Consider the following 14,902-nt stretch of genomic DNA (forward strand, 5'->3'; position numbering starts at 1 on the left):
CATCAGCGACAGATTTTAATGACATTAAGGAGTGATTTCAAAGCCAAATTAATTGTATTCTGATATTTATCTTTTGCGCCGACTCTGATCTAACTTATCGCCGTTTGCAAATTAAATGTCCCAGTTTTAAGCAAATAATATTATCATTATCGTCAACGGGATGCACACATTTATTATTAAGACAACAATTGACTTTCTTAGGCTCAGTGTTATTTTCGAAACAAATCAATTTGATACTGTGATTAGATAAATCTGTGAAGCTGTGATTGCGTGAATAAAGAATGTTGATTTAAAATCTGAAATAAAGGCATTTCTACGTTGTCGTTTGGCAGCACTCTTGAACGATATTTTACATACGCGACCTGATACCAAAAAAATTGTAAACAATTTTGTGCCCAAGTGCTTTTCGTACCTAGTTGAAGGGAAGACGCTAATTATAATTAATCGCCTCAAGTCACCATTTATTCTACAACAAATCAATACCCCGACCAATATCATAGCTAATATCGTTACCGGGAAATTCATAATTTTATTTACGGAATTTGCAAATTCAACACTCCAAAAAAAACGTCTTTGTAACTCTTAATTTCCGAAAATGATTTTCTATTCGGGTCATGCATGCGGAGGCTAATAACATCTTTAAAATCTGGTAACTTTATTTTAGATATCTTATTTGGGTTGACGTTTCTACATTTACGGACTAGTGTCGGCACGCTTTTTGCATAATAACAGTGGAAGCCGAGGGTGAATTCTCGCGTAATCCAAGCGATCGATTTACCGGCGTGAATTCCGTGCCCAAGCAAAGCGGTACAGATTATGTGGTATTGTACATACGAATAGTAAAATGGCATTCGAATATTTTAATATTGTATTCGCTATTCGAATATTTTGCACAGCCCTAGACCGGCCATGCTTAAAAACTCATTTCGCAAAGATAGGTAGTGGAAAATGATAGCAAGATTGGAAGCGGTTGTGAACCGCGCTTTGTGAAATTTATATAAATCCATCGGACGGTTAAATATCAGTTATGACGTCATAATACTGTAAAAAAGCAATTTTCTGCGGAACACCCGGAGGTCTCTCGCGGAACACCGGTGTTCCGCGGAACACCGGTTGAAAATCAATGATCTATAGCAGTGGCCGGCAACCTTTTTTCAGTAACGGACCGGTAAAGCCTGACCAAAATTTTGGCGGACCACCTTTATACAAACGAACTAATCTAATGTAATAAATAATATGCGTTAGAAAATGTATGTTGACAATACATTCAAAAACGAAGGTGATACTATTCACGTAACGTATTTCTTACGTTAAACCCACTTCGATCTTTCGTTTTTGTAATTGCCATTTTAAAAACCCAACCTCACATGAAGATAACAATGGCATTGTACGTTTTCATGTCACCTTTCTGCGGACCGGTAGTGACCTTTCCGCAGACCGGCGATGGGCCGCGGCCCGGTGGTTGCCGACTACTGATCTATAGTATATGAAGGAATTTGCATACAATAAACAATGGAATAACTGTTATCTACAACATGACTATATTACCATGCATTTCATGTTTGCAGATTACTGCGATATATTTTTATATACCATGAGTTACGTTATCAGAATTAAATTAATACGGCAAGCATTTAAAATAGTGCTATCGGTCATAGATTTGAACATTTTGCGCAACACAAAATCATCCTAGTAAAAGTCCATACTTTTAAATACCAACCATTATCCAAATTATTTGCCAAAAAGCGGGATAAAGTATAAATTATATTTCTGACTTGCGACAATTTTTTCGTGAGTACGTAAATACGAATGGATTTTTTTTATATTCGGGCACTTCAATGTCCGCATATATATCTTTTATTATTTTATAAATACGAAAATATGTATCAAGAATTAATTATAATCGGGCAGTTTACCACACATTTTAAGTCCATGGATCGCCGTTGTATTTTGTAAATACGAAAATAGGAATCAAAAATTAATAATAATTGCCGTGATAATTGCCGTGATTAATAATAGATTGCCGTGATATTGTGCCCGAATATAATTTATTTTTGATTCCGTATTTCCTTCCTTGAACTTAATATCTGTTTTTATAAATTTTGCAAGCAGTTCACGCACGAAGACTTTGAATAATGATGTATTAGTCAAATCGAAGTCCTGTTAGACCACTGGTTCTCAACCAATGGGCCATGGGCCACTGGTAAGCCTCAGAGGCATTTTGAGGTGGGCCACAAACATATTATAAATTACAAGGTTTGTTGATCTAGAACAGCTAGATATGAAAATATATATATATTAATTTGTTTGCACATTACATCAAAATTAAAAAGAATATAACGAGAATGTCATGGCCTTCAATTCGCCAGGCTCGAACTGAGCATAACATATAAAAAATTAACAAAAAACGAATCCACGAGGACATTGTCTCATAAATACGAACAGAACAAACATTAAATTACCCAATTCCTAATATATTAAATTTTCAAGTATTCCTCACTATCCATCGGAAGAAATTTCATCCACTTCTTCCTTTTAGTGTTCATCTTTTTAGTGACTTCAACCACCTCATTATTCGCCGGAAGAAATTTCATTCACTTCTTCCTTTTACTGTTCATCTTTTTAGTGACTTCAACCACCTCATTATTCGTCGGAAGAAACTTTATTCACTTCTTCCTTTTAGTGTACAGTTTTTAGTGACTTCAACCACCTCATTATTCGTCGGAAATTTTTTTATCCACTTCTCCCTTTTAGTGTTCAGCTTTTTAGTGACTTCAACCACCTCATCAATCGTCGGAATAAATTTTATCCACTTCTTCTTTTTAGTGTTCAGCTTTTTAGTGACTTCGACCACCTCATTATTCGTCGAAAAATATTTCATCCACTGCTTCCTTTTAGTGTTCAGCTTTTTAGTGACGTCAATCACCTTATTATTCGTCGGAAAAAATTTCATCCACTTCTTCCTTTTAGTGTTCAGCTTTATAGTGACTTCAACCACCTCATTATTCGTCGGAAGAAATTTCATCCACTTTTTCCTTTTAGTGTTCAGCTTTTTAGTGACTTCAACCACCTCATTATTCGTCGGAAAAAATTTCATTCACCTCTTCCTTTTAGTGTTCAGCTTTTTAGTGACTTCAGCCACCTAACTACCCGTCGGAAGAAATTTCATCCACTTCTTCCTTTTAGTGTTTTTAGTGACTTCAACCACCTCATTATTCGTCGGAAATTTTTTTATCCACTTCTCCCTTTTAGTGTTCAGCTTTCTAGTGACTTCAACCACCTCACCACCCGTCGGAAGAAATTCCATCCACTTCTTCCTTTTAGTGTTCATTTTTTTGTGACTTCATCCACCTCACCAGCCGTCGGAAGAAATTTCATCCACTTCTTCCTTTTAGTGTTCATCTTTTCAGTGACTTCAACCACCTCATTATTCGTCGGAATAAATTTCTTCCACTTCTTCCTTTTAGTGTTCAACTTTTTAGTGACTTCAACCACCTCATTATTCGTCGGAAGAAATTTCATCCACTTCTTCCTTTTAGTGTTCAACTTTTTAGTGACTTCAACCACCTCATTATTCGTCGGAAGAAATTTCATCCACTTCTTCCTTTTAGTGTTCAGCTTTTTAGTGACTTCAACCACCTCATTATTCGTCGGAAGGTAATTTCATCCATTTCTTCTTTTTAGTGTTCAGCTTTTTAGTGACTTCAACCACCTCATTATTCGTCGGAAGAAATTTCATCCACTTCTTCCTTTTAGTGTTCAGCTTTTTAGTGACTTCAACCACCTCATTATTCGTCGGAAGAAATTTCATCTACTTCTTCCTTTTAGTGTTCAGCTTTTTAGTGACTTCAACCACCTCATTATTCGTCGGAAAAAATTTCATCCACCTATTCTTTTTAGTGTTCAGCTTTTTAGTGACTTCAACCACCTCATTATTCGTCGGAAGAAATTTCATCCACTTCTTCCTTTTAGTGTTCAGCTTTTTAGTGACTTCAACCACCTCATTATTCGTCGGAAGAAATTCATCCACTTCTTCCTTTTAGTGTTCAGCTTTTTAGTGACTTTAACCACCTCATTATTCGTCGAAAGAAGACTTCAACCACCTCATTATTCGTCGGAAGAAATTTCATCCACTTCTTCCTTTTAGTGTTCAGCTTTTTAGTGACTTCAACTACATCATTATTCGTCGGAAGAAATTTCATCCACTTCTTCCGTTTAGTGTTCAGCTTTTTAGTGACTTCAACCACCTCATTATTCGTCGGAAGAAATTTCATCCACTTCTTCCTTTTAGTGTTCAGCTTTTTAGTGACTTCAACCACCTCATTATTCGTCGGAAGAAATTTCATCCACTTCTTCCTTTTAGTGTTCAGCTTTTTAGTGACTTCAACCACCTCATTATTCGTCGGAAGAAATTTCATCCACTTCTTCTTTTTAGTGTTCAGCTTTTTAGTGACTTCAACCACCTCATTATTCGTCGGAAGAAATTTCATCCACTTCTTCCTTTTAGTGTTCAGCTTTTTAGTGACTTCAACCACCTCAATATTCGTCGGAAAATATTTCATCCACTTCTTCTTTTTAGTGTTCAGCTTTTTAGTGACTTCAACCACCTCATTATTCGTCGGAAGAAATTTCATCCACTCCTTCCTTTTAGTGTTCAGCTTTTTAGTGACTTCAACCACCTCATTATTCGTCGGAAGAAATTTCATCCACTTCTTCCTTTTAGTGTTCAGCTTTTTAGTGACTTCAGCCACCTAACTACCCGTCGGAAGAAATTTCATCCACTTCTTCCTTTTAGTGTTCAGCCTTTTAGTGTTTTTTAATTTTTCACCTTTGGGAACACTTCAACTTCCGTTTTCCCTCCACTTCATCCGTTTCTTCCTTCAGCCTTTTAGTGTTGTCCAGGCAGTAAGGCAATTTCTGGTACCGGTAGTCGGTACTCGACTCTATGGAATTCATGTGCTAAAACACGAATTTGCATGCATACCGACTAACGTAACGTTTATAATGTTATGGAAAATCATTTCATGGTTTCAAAAGATTTGTCCACCATGGAAGAATTATATTTTTTAGATTGTCTTTCAACCGCATTCGGGTCACTACCGGTCAGGCGGTCAGCTGGTACCGGTAGTCGATACGGTACAGGTACCATAGGATAGGATTTACGGGTCTCATGTAGTTTCGTACCTAACGTACGGTACTTCTAGTAGGCGTAGCATAACAATCTTTTCACGTGTCAATCCTAACCCCCACCTGACCACACCATCCAAAAATTACGTCACTACGACGTCACAGTGACGTAATAGAGCCCTTCAAACTACGCGAACTGTCATTCAAGACGCGCAGACGAGAACCCGAAATCGAACAGTCATTTCTCTCGTTTCCCGTCGCACCAGTCCCGATAGGAGAGAGATCGCTGACGTTAATCAGTTCTTTATTGTCAGCGCCGATGCCATTTCGGGCGATCGTACGAGTATTTGGCAAGCTCTATGACGTAATTGTGACGTCGTAGTGACGTAATTTTTGGATGGCGTAGTCAGGTGAGGAGTGGAAGTGGTGACTCCTCTTCGGCCCATGGGCCGGGGCCACGGCCCATCAAATTGGGCCTCGGCCCATCAGGCTATGGGCCGCGGCCCATCAAGTTGTGTAAAGAAACTATTCACTTGGCTAACACAGACAGTCCCCAAACTCATAATAGAACTATAATGTAAAAAATCTGAACAAAATTTTGCCCTAACCCTAACCTGGTACACATACTACAGGAGTTTATTTTTTGGTTCGAATATTGACAATTTTGTAAAAATTGAAAATTTTGGTAAGATAATTGAATTTTTCCTGACGGGGCCGCGGCCCATAGCTTGATGGGCCACGGCCCATGTGGCCCAATTAGATGGGCCGTGTCCCCGGCCCATGGGTCGTAGAGGAGTCACCACCCCTGTAGCAGGTGAGGGTTACGATTGGCATGTCAAAGGATTTTCATGCTACGCCTACTAGAAGTACGTTAGGTACGAAACTACACGAGACCCGGGTTTAAATAATTATCTTGGGGGAGAAAAAAGTTATAAGACGGCTTAACCAAGTCAGCAATTATCTCGCACATAACTATCCCCGCATGGAATTCAAACCTGCGAACCCGCGCATGGTACTGGTACCGTAATCGGAGGTGCGGTGGCGAGCATTCCTTATGTCAGGTTATGCCAGTACCGGTATGCTTAGAACGATGAGCCATGCTTCTGCCCAATTGTTATTTCCGATTTTTTGTGGTCATTAGGTCAAAAAAATGAATATTCAGTCTAATATGAGATGACTCTCATATGACAGTGGAGTATAATTTATTTAACCTGTTACCGGTACGGTAACGTACAGACGTACCGTTAACTTACACTACCTACCAGGCTACCCACCTTACCACTGACCGGTACCAGTACGGTATCGTAGGTCTGATGGTAGGGTACCGTAACTATATAATCTAAATGCAGAAATCGGTCAGCCACTACTTCGTTGAGGGCCAAAGTGACTATAACACTTATACCGTAGTCATTTTGGTTAAGGCTAATATTTTTTTTTTTTGTAATTAAGGGTTAAGGCTAACACTACCATCATTTTCTAAGATTCTTGAAAAAATAATGTATAGTAGAATGTCAAACTTCTTTGAAACTAACAATGTTTTCCACTCTCATCAATTTGGTTTCCGCAAGCATCACTCCACTGCTATGGCTGCTAATGTTTTGGTACACAAACTGACCAAGGCCTTTGAAGGCAAACAACATGCAATTGGAATATTTCTTGATATTTCAAAAGCTTTCGACACCATTGACCATTCCATCCTTTTAAGTAAGCTCTATCACTATGGAATTAGAGGCTTCCCATTCAATTGGATCAGGAGCTACCTGCAAGACAGGAAACAAATTGTGCAATATGACAACTCACTCTCTACAAATATTTGTGTCATTAAGCACGGAGTTCCACAAGGATCTTTACTTGGCCCATTATTTTTTCTAGCTTACATTAATGACATGTCCAGGTGTCTGAAATCCTCTGAGTCGATCATGTTTGCTGATGACACTGACTTGATTCTTCATGGGAAAAACCTTGAAGATCTACTCACAGTTGCAAACCAAGAACTAACCAACATTCATAGCTGGATGTTGGTTAACAAATTATCTCTTAATGCTAACAAAACTAAATTTGTATTATTCCACCCAAGCAAGCATAAAAGTGTGAGTTGTTCAAAACCACTGTCATGGAAATCACAAATGTCGCGTGTTATTGGTAAAACAAAAAGGAACTTGGCAGTTGCTGCCAAAGTATCCCAGTGCGTTAATCAATCAGCTTTACTAGCAATGTTTCAATCTCTACTACTAAGTCATATCCGATATTGTAGCTCAGTCTGGCTCCATGGTAATAAAACACTTGTCTCGAAATTGCAAAGCATTTGTAATAATTTTTTAAGAATTGTCTTTAGGAAAAGTAAACGTGAAAGCGTAAATCATTTCTATAAATCGCTAAATATACTCAAGGTTGAAGACATAATGAAATTTGAAGTATTATCATTAGTTTATGATTTTCATGACAATTCATTGTCAAACTGCTTTGACGACATACTAACCAAAACCACTTCCAATCGAATAAGTAATTTCAATTTTTTTATACCGTTTATGAGTAAATCTGTGAGCCAGCATGCCCTATGCTATGGAACTCTCTCCCCTTGAGTTTGAAGTCATTAAAATCCAAAAAATCATTTCAGAAACAAGTTAAGTCGTAGGCTACTTGGTATCCAAATATTAAAAGTTATTTTTTCATAACCACACTAATATATATACTCTTTCGTAGAGTATATATATATTGAACCTTTATGAATGACCATGATAGAAAGTTGGGACACTCTTCACTTGCACATACTTATTTTCATGAAAATATTAAACAGCTACAATATTGCTATTGCCCCTGCAGCTGCTGATTGTTGTTGAGCCGGCAGTTAATCTCTCTCCACCTGTTCTACATCTAATGTTGGTGTGTCGGGTTCTGTAGCATGCACAGCAAATTATTTTGTTTATTTATTTTTCAAATGGCTGTTTACACTCTGACATCTGCATGCGCATGTTCCCTTTTTGCTTAATGTTGGATTTTTGACATTACACATGCATGGTCTTTGTTTCTATATGGGTGGTGTGATACCTTATGAGGGTTGTAGACCGTATAGTTTAGCTCCTGTACCTATTATTGTAATTAGGCGACCAGTGGAGATATATTGGATTCTCCCCTTCGTTTTAATTTGTTGTGGTATTCTATGATTTGTTTTGTGTGTATACAAAATTTTATCCTAGGTTGAGGTACTGCTGTGAAGTTAATGTGAAGGCCAACATACGAATGGTCAGTGTTGTTTGAGAGTTTCTGCATGGTTTGCGAGGAATTCACCCTGTGTCCCAACCATATTTCAACTCTGGTCTTTGAACTAGCGTTTTAAAGATAGATAACTAATAATCAATATCTACTCGAAATAATAATTAATTCTAAACAAAAGTGTAGGGTAGTGCTGTTTCCAAATATGTAACCTTTGAATATCCTACTCGCAGATCTATTTTCTGTTTTTTAGGTCGTTCCGTGATGATCAATACAGTGGCTAGTTTATTGAATATAAATGGCTAGTTTATTGAATATAAATGGCTAGTTTATTGAATATAAATGGTGTCTACAACAACAAAATTCGCAGGCTTATGTCTTATCCACGATAAACTTGAATTGACATCTATTATGCCACAATAATTAAATGAAGAAATGATCCTGTGAAATAACAATACTAATTCCTTTATTCCTAATTCCTTTATCCTTGCAAAAGTCAATATCTAAGAATGAAAAAAAAAAACCTTATAACCTTAGCAACCAACATATTCCTATACCCTGTCTTTCTACCTTAATTAATTATAATTACTCATACTTATAAAGTTACTGATAGATTTAAATACTTATTACAATCTGGACTATAATTTGGCAATAATAGGCTCTAGTTTGGGCAATGAAGTGGTCTAGCCCAGAGGTCTCAAACATGCGGCCCCCGGGCCGCATGCGGCCCCAGAGAATTTCCAATGCGGCCCTCGAACGCTTAACAATAATTGTAATATTTTGTAAGTAATTTTTACCTAATTGATTATTCACACACAAAAAGGACAATTTACAGAAACTAGTTTTGAAAAATTAATTTTTTTATTTTCAATTTGACCCAATTATGGATACACTTCAAGCTAGCAAAAAATAATTGAAAAAAAAAACAACACTTCTGGAACTAAATGAAACGCAATGTACACGAAGAAATTGGCATTTTCGAAAAAAAGGGGGTTGCAATATTTCTGTATTTCTTAAAATTCTAAAGCACATTGTTTAATTTGCCACATTTATTTTTATGTGTTTGTATATTATTATAATTATCGCACTACCTAGTTACTAAAAATCAATATATATAAATCATAACCCAAGCGGTCATATGCCACGTGGTGCCAATGGTCGAATGGTCAGGACATATATAATAAAAAAAAAACATGGGAGTTTATTCGTTAGTATTTTAGGGTTATATATTTAGATTAAGTCATTTTTATTATGTAATATTCTTTTATCAAATCTTTTTTAAAAATGTTTTAGATAGTTGTAAAAAAAACTTTGATTTTTGTAATAAATAAATTTGCAATAATAAGTGAAATGCCAAGAAATTAATATGTAAATGCCATTTGAAATTTCGGAAAATAACAACTTCATTCGGCTATCTAAAATGCATCACAATATATGTCACACACTACACATATCTGAAAATATGCTATTAAGTATACATTATCAAAATATATCAAAATCTGTTTGCGGCCCTTTGCACAAAATGCAATGCGGCCCTTGAAAACCCACGAGTTTCACACCCCTGGTCTAGCTAGCCCACCTTTTCATGCACCCAATTCTGGCAACTTTGGTTGGGCATTTTGGCATTTGACTCCATCTATAATCAGCTTGACAATATATTTTTTTATAAAAGTTTATCTTTACTGTTCACTCCCATTTATAAAATTGATCAATTTGGCAGTGGCAATCACCATAAATTTATTAATATGTAGGCCGCGAGCCGAGGCCATTTATCTTTCAGTTTCGTAGCGCACATAAGGTAACTACCTGAAAATGATTTTAAAATGTTCCTTAGAAATTTAGTAACAAATATTGCCTTGTTCCCACTTACAAAAGTTGCACGTTTTACAGAAAATACACTTTTACCACAATAAATATGTGTTACCATCTGTCCTACTTTCTCTGCTTATTCGGTATCATGGGCCAATGAACGCAGACATCTGCATGACGTAACAATCGAATTAGTCATCTGTAGGTGAAAACCCAGTAGTCGGATGAATATCAGATGTACTACTACTGCTTGCTTTTGCGTTGAGTAGCCTTTCCATAGTTTTTTCAGTTATTATTAGTTCAGTTATTCTAAGGAGGTGTTGTAAAGTATAAGTAAGATATTAAACACTTGTATATCCTTACCATAAATAGCAATTTTAGTTGAGCACTAGCTCATAAGACGTTGTTGAATAGGTACGGGGCGGTAATTCCAAGGAAGGCTAGACTTAGAATAATATGTCACAAACAACGATATTTTCTGGCTTGCATGAAATGTTTATGATTAATTTAATGACTCTTCTTGACTATTCAGCAGACTTATACTACTATATAGGCCACAGCATATTTGGAAATAGAAATTAATGGCTGTTTCTGTAATGCACGGTTGTGTGAAAGAGAAGAAAATAATCAATTTTACTAATGTCGGTTGGTCTAAATCTAAATTCATAGAGTCGACAAGAACCTGGGAAGCAATGATACGGTGAGTTATGCCGGAGTGGAAAGAAAGTAGCATTGGAAACGATTGAGAGGTGAGAAATCGAGTTGTAGACAGACAGTTGATGTTTTAAAATATAGTCTAGGCCTATAGTCCATACTCATACTGTCATAGGGCATTTCAGACTGTGATATATCAAAATTTAGTGTAGATATAGTCTAGTAATGGTATGCAAACACTGCTGGACTGTAGTACATACGCTCATTGAGTACATCAGATAAAATGCATTATTTATTCAAGGTATTAGTTAGTATTTAGTGGTATTTTTACACTCATGCTGTTCCAAATATGATTTTCTTCCTCATTTTAGATACTGTACGACAAAAGAAGACGGCAATGTTCCACCAATCCGACCTAATGCAGGCTCTAATCCCTGCTGCTATAAAATGGATTAAACAACAAGTCTTGAAGCGTAAAGGTATATGAGAATCATAATAGTTGCAAACAGCTTAGATGGGCTATTCATATTGAAATACTTAAGCACTTTTCTGCAATTGGAACTGCCCATTGAACTCATGTTGGAGACTTCATTGTGGTTTTCAATTCATATTTTCTCAACTATGAAGATCTTTTGAGGTTAACGAGGCATTAATAAATAAAGCTGAGGAATTTGTTTGTTCACTGTATGAAGAGGATATGAAGAATGTAAATGATACCAGGGCACGTCTATTTAACACTGGCAAACATAAGGATTATACCCAACAATGATTCACTGAAAAAGCATGTGGCCCTCAAATCAGTTCTTGAGTAGGCAAACTGCAAGTGTAAAAAAATAGTCAAAATAATTTATGCAAGTGTGCCAAAATCAACTTAAATTGCACAGATTTTTGTTTTTGTATTGACTGCAAAATCACAGTACACTTATAGAGGAAAAGTCGATTTTCAAGATAGTGGATTTCGAAAACAATTCAGAAGAAAGTGAATTAGATATTGCAGTTGATTTTTATCATTTATCAGTAGTATCATTTATTTATTTTTTTTTTTCGAACATTTGTTAGTGTCGTAGTCCTGTTTCTAGAAATAATATTGCCTTTGTTCAAATACATAACCACATAAACTAAAAAAAGACTTATTGTAATATTTCTGTTCACTATGTTATGTACATATTGTACAATTTTCTTGACTTTTCTGGTAAATTTCTAAGTGAGAAATAACTGATTTATTTGTGTTTTCGTGCTCACGATGTTAATTTGTGACTTCATTGCTTAAAAATAAATACGTTTGATAGCTTCTATAAAATGGATGTAGCTTTTTATGCTCTTCTTGTTGTAAACTGCTTGTGGTTATTACATAAAATTTATTCGCTAATGTGAATCAGCGTTGTTGGTGTCGCTGCTTTCGAGGTCACTTGCCACTCCTGTCACACAATTAAAGTATTTTTTGTTGTTGGTTACACGTATGTCATATTTTTCATAATCTACCTAATAAATTATGATTGACTGAGGAAGTCCGATTTTGGTCAGGCAAAACATTACAGGAATACATTTGTGTTAGTGTGCTGTAGGGCTCTCGAATTGCATAGTTCTTATGTATGTGTTGTGAACTTATGGTTATTGAATTTCCGGGAACCTCTTATATTCAATTTCGCATCAGGATTGTGGAACAAGCTGTAATGCGTTCAGTATGTTCATTTTCACACTAAACTGAAGGATTTATTTAGTTACCAGATGTGCGCTACGAAACTCATTTTCTGGGCGTTTTCAAGGCTTCGTCTCACGGCCCATATCCGTTGTAAGGATCTACAAGAGTTTAATAACTTACTTATACATTTTTCAACAACGTCTTAGCATAACTTAACTAATAATAACTAAACAGGGCTATGGAAAGGCTGCCCAACTCAACGCAAGGTCGAGCAGTAATAACTAATATTCATCCGCTCGCTAACAGCTGATTCGATTCAATTGTTACGTCATGCAGAAGTCATTGTTCATTGTCGAAAATGTAAAGAATATAGGACAGATCGTAGCACAGATTTCTTGTAGTAAAAGCGTCTTTTCCGTAAAACGTGCAACTTTTGGAAGTGGGAACAAGGCAATATTTGTTACTACATTTTTAAGGAACATTTTTAAATCATTTTCAGGTAGTTACCTGATGTGCGCTACGAAACTCACTTTCTAGGCGTTTTTCATGGCCTCGGCTCGCGGCCTAATGGTGTGGCAAGTAATTTTTATTTATTTATTTTTCATTAACTACCAGTATGTAATTTTTCATGTTCCCTTTACTTAATAACTTCTATATGATTGTGTGTGTGTGAGCGTGTGTGAAATATTTCAATTATTTTAGGTGAGTGAACACGTACCACATCTTCTTGGCAAAACCTTCCATCTTATATAGGCCGCGAGCCGAGGCCATTTATCTTTCAGTTTCGTAGCGCACATAAGTTAACTACCTGAAAATGATTTTAAAATGTTCATTAGAAATTTAGTGACAAATATTGCCTTGTTCCCACTTCCAAAAGTTGCACGTTTTACAGAAAAGACGCTTTTACTACAATAAATATGTGTTACTATCTGTCCTATTTTCTCTGCTTTTCCGGTATCATGGGCCAATGAACGCAGACTTCTGCATGACGTAACAATCAAATTAGTCAGCTGTAGGTGGATCCCCCGTGGTCGGATGAATATCAGATGTGTTATAGTTCTCCTTGTTGATGGCAACTATAATTATTATTATTGAGGCACCTTACTTCTCAACCATCCACACCAACAATCAGCTCATATATTCAAGTATTCACATTTACTTCTAACACAGCACAGCATCAAATTTATGTGTTACTCCTAGAACAGCGAAACGAAGACACGCTGTAAACAAGGTATTCATGCGCCACAACATACATAAAGAAAATAGGGCACGCATGAAAAGTCATTAGAGCATAACAATAATACAATATTATGCCTATTGTATGACAAACTTGAATATATGAGCTGATTGTTGGTGTGGATGGTTGGGAAGTAAGGTGCCTCAATAATAATAATTATAGTTGCCATCAACAAGGAGAACTATAACATGGTGTCAGAAGTGGGATTATAATTTACTTCCGTGAAAACCAACGCTGGATTAAAACTTCGTACCGGTGAGCCTATTTTGCCTTAACAAAGCATAATGGCGGATAAATTTAAAACACCGGAGATGGACTGGACGAGTGCAGGCAATATGCATAAGCGGTTTAAGTTATTCAAACAGAAGTGCGACCTTATCTTCGACGGGCCACTTGCTGATAAACCGGAAGCCTACAAGGTGAGAATGTTATTACTCTGGATCAATGATAAAGGTCTTGAAATTTACAATACATCTGTTTGGACAGAGGAGGGTGATTACATGAAGTTGGCAAGAGTATTGGAAAAGCTTGAAGCCTATACTAAGCCGCAAAGTAACCAGATACTAAGTCGTTTTCAATTGCGAAGTTTGAAACAAGGTGACACATCTCTAGAAGAGTTTGTCACAAAAGCACGATCTCTCATTGATGAAAGTGGTTATGCTGCAACTGCAGTAGATGAAACACTACGAGATACATTGGTTTTTGGTTTAAAATCTGACAAAGTGCGTAAAGATGCAATTGCTTTGGGTAATATGTTAACATTCAAACAAATTTATTATCTTGCTAAAACAGAGGAAAGTACCAAAGCACAAATGGAGATTATAACAACAAATAACACAACCAATGATTTACATGCAATGAAGAGACAACCAGTATATAGAAAATCCAACAACAAGTCAGTGTTTCAAAGACACAGTAAGCCAGGCATGAAGGATGAAAATAAGTCCATTGCAGATAGATGTCAAAAATGCGGTGGAAGACACTACAGATATGATGATTGCCCTGCAGCAGGAGTACGATGTAATCACTGTGGGCGAATCAGGCACTTCAAAAGAGTTTGCCGCATAATGCAAAGAGAAAGACATAAGCTACACGAAGTAGTGGATAAATTTGATAGCCATTACATTGATGATGGTGGATCAAGCGGAGACGAAACAGGGAATATTGGGTGCATAAGCTCAAATAAGTTGCATAGACAACACAGTATAGTGAATGGTATG

The sequence above is a fragment of the Styela clava genome, chromosome 13 (genome assembly GCF_964204865.1).
Source record: "Styela clava chromosome 13, kaStyClav1.hap1.2, whole genome shotgun sequence".
NCBI classification, from domain to species: Eukaryota; Metazoa; Chordata; class Ascidiacea; order Stolidobranchia; family Styelidae; genus Styela; species Styela clava.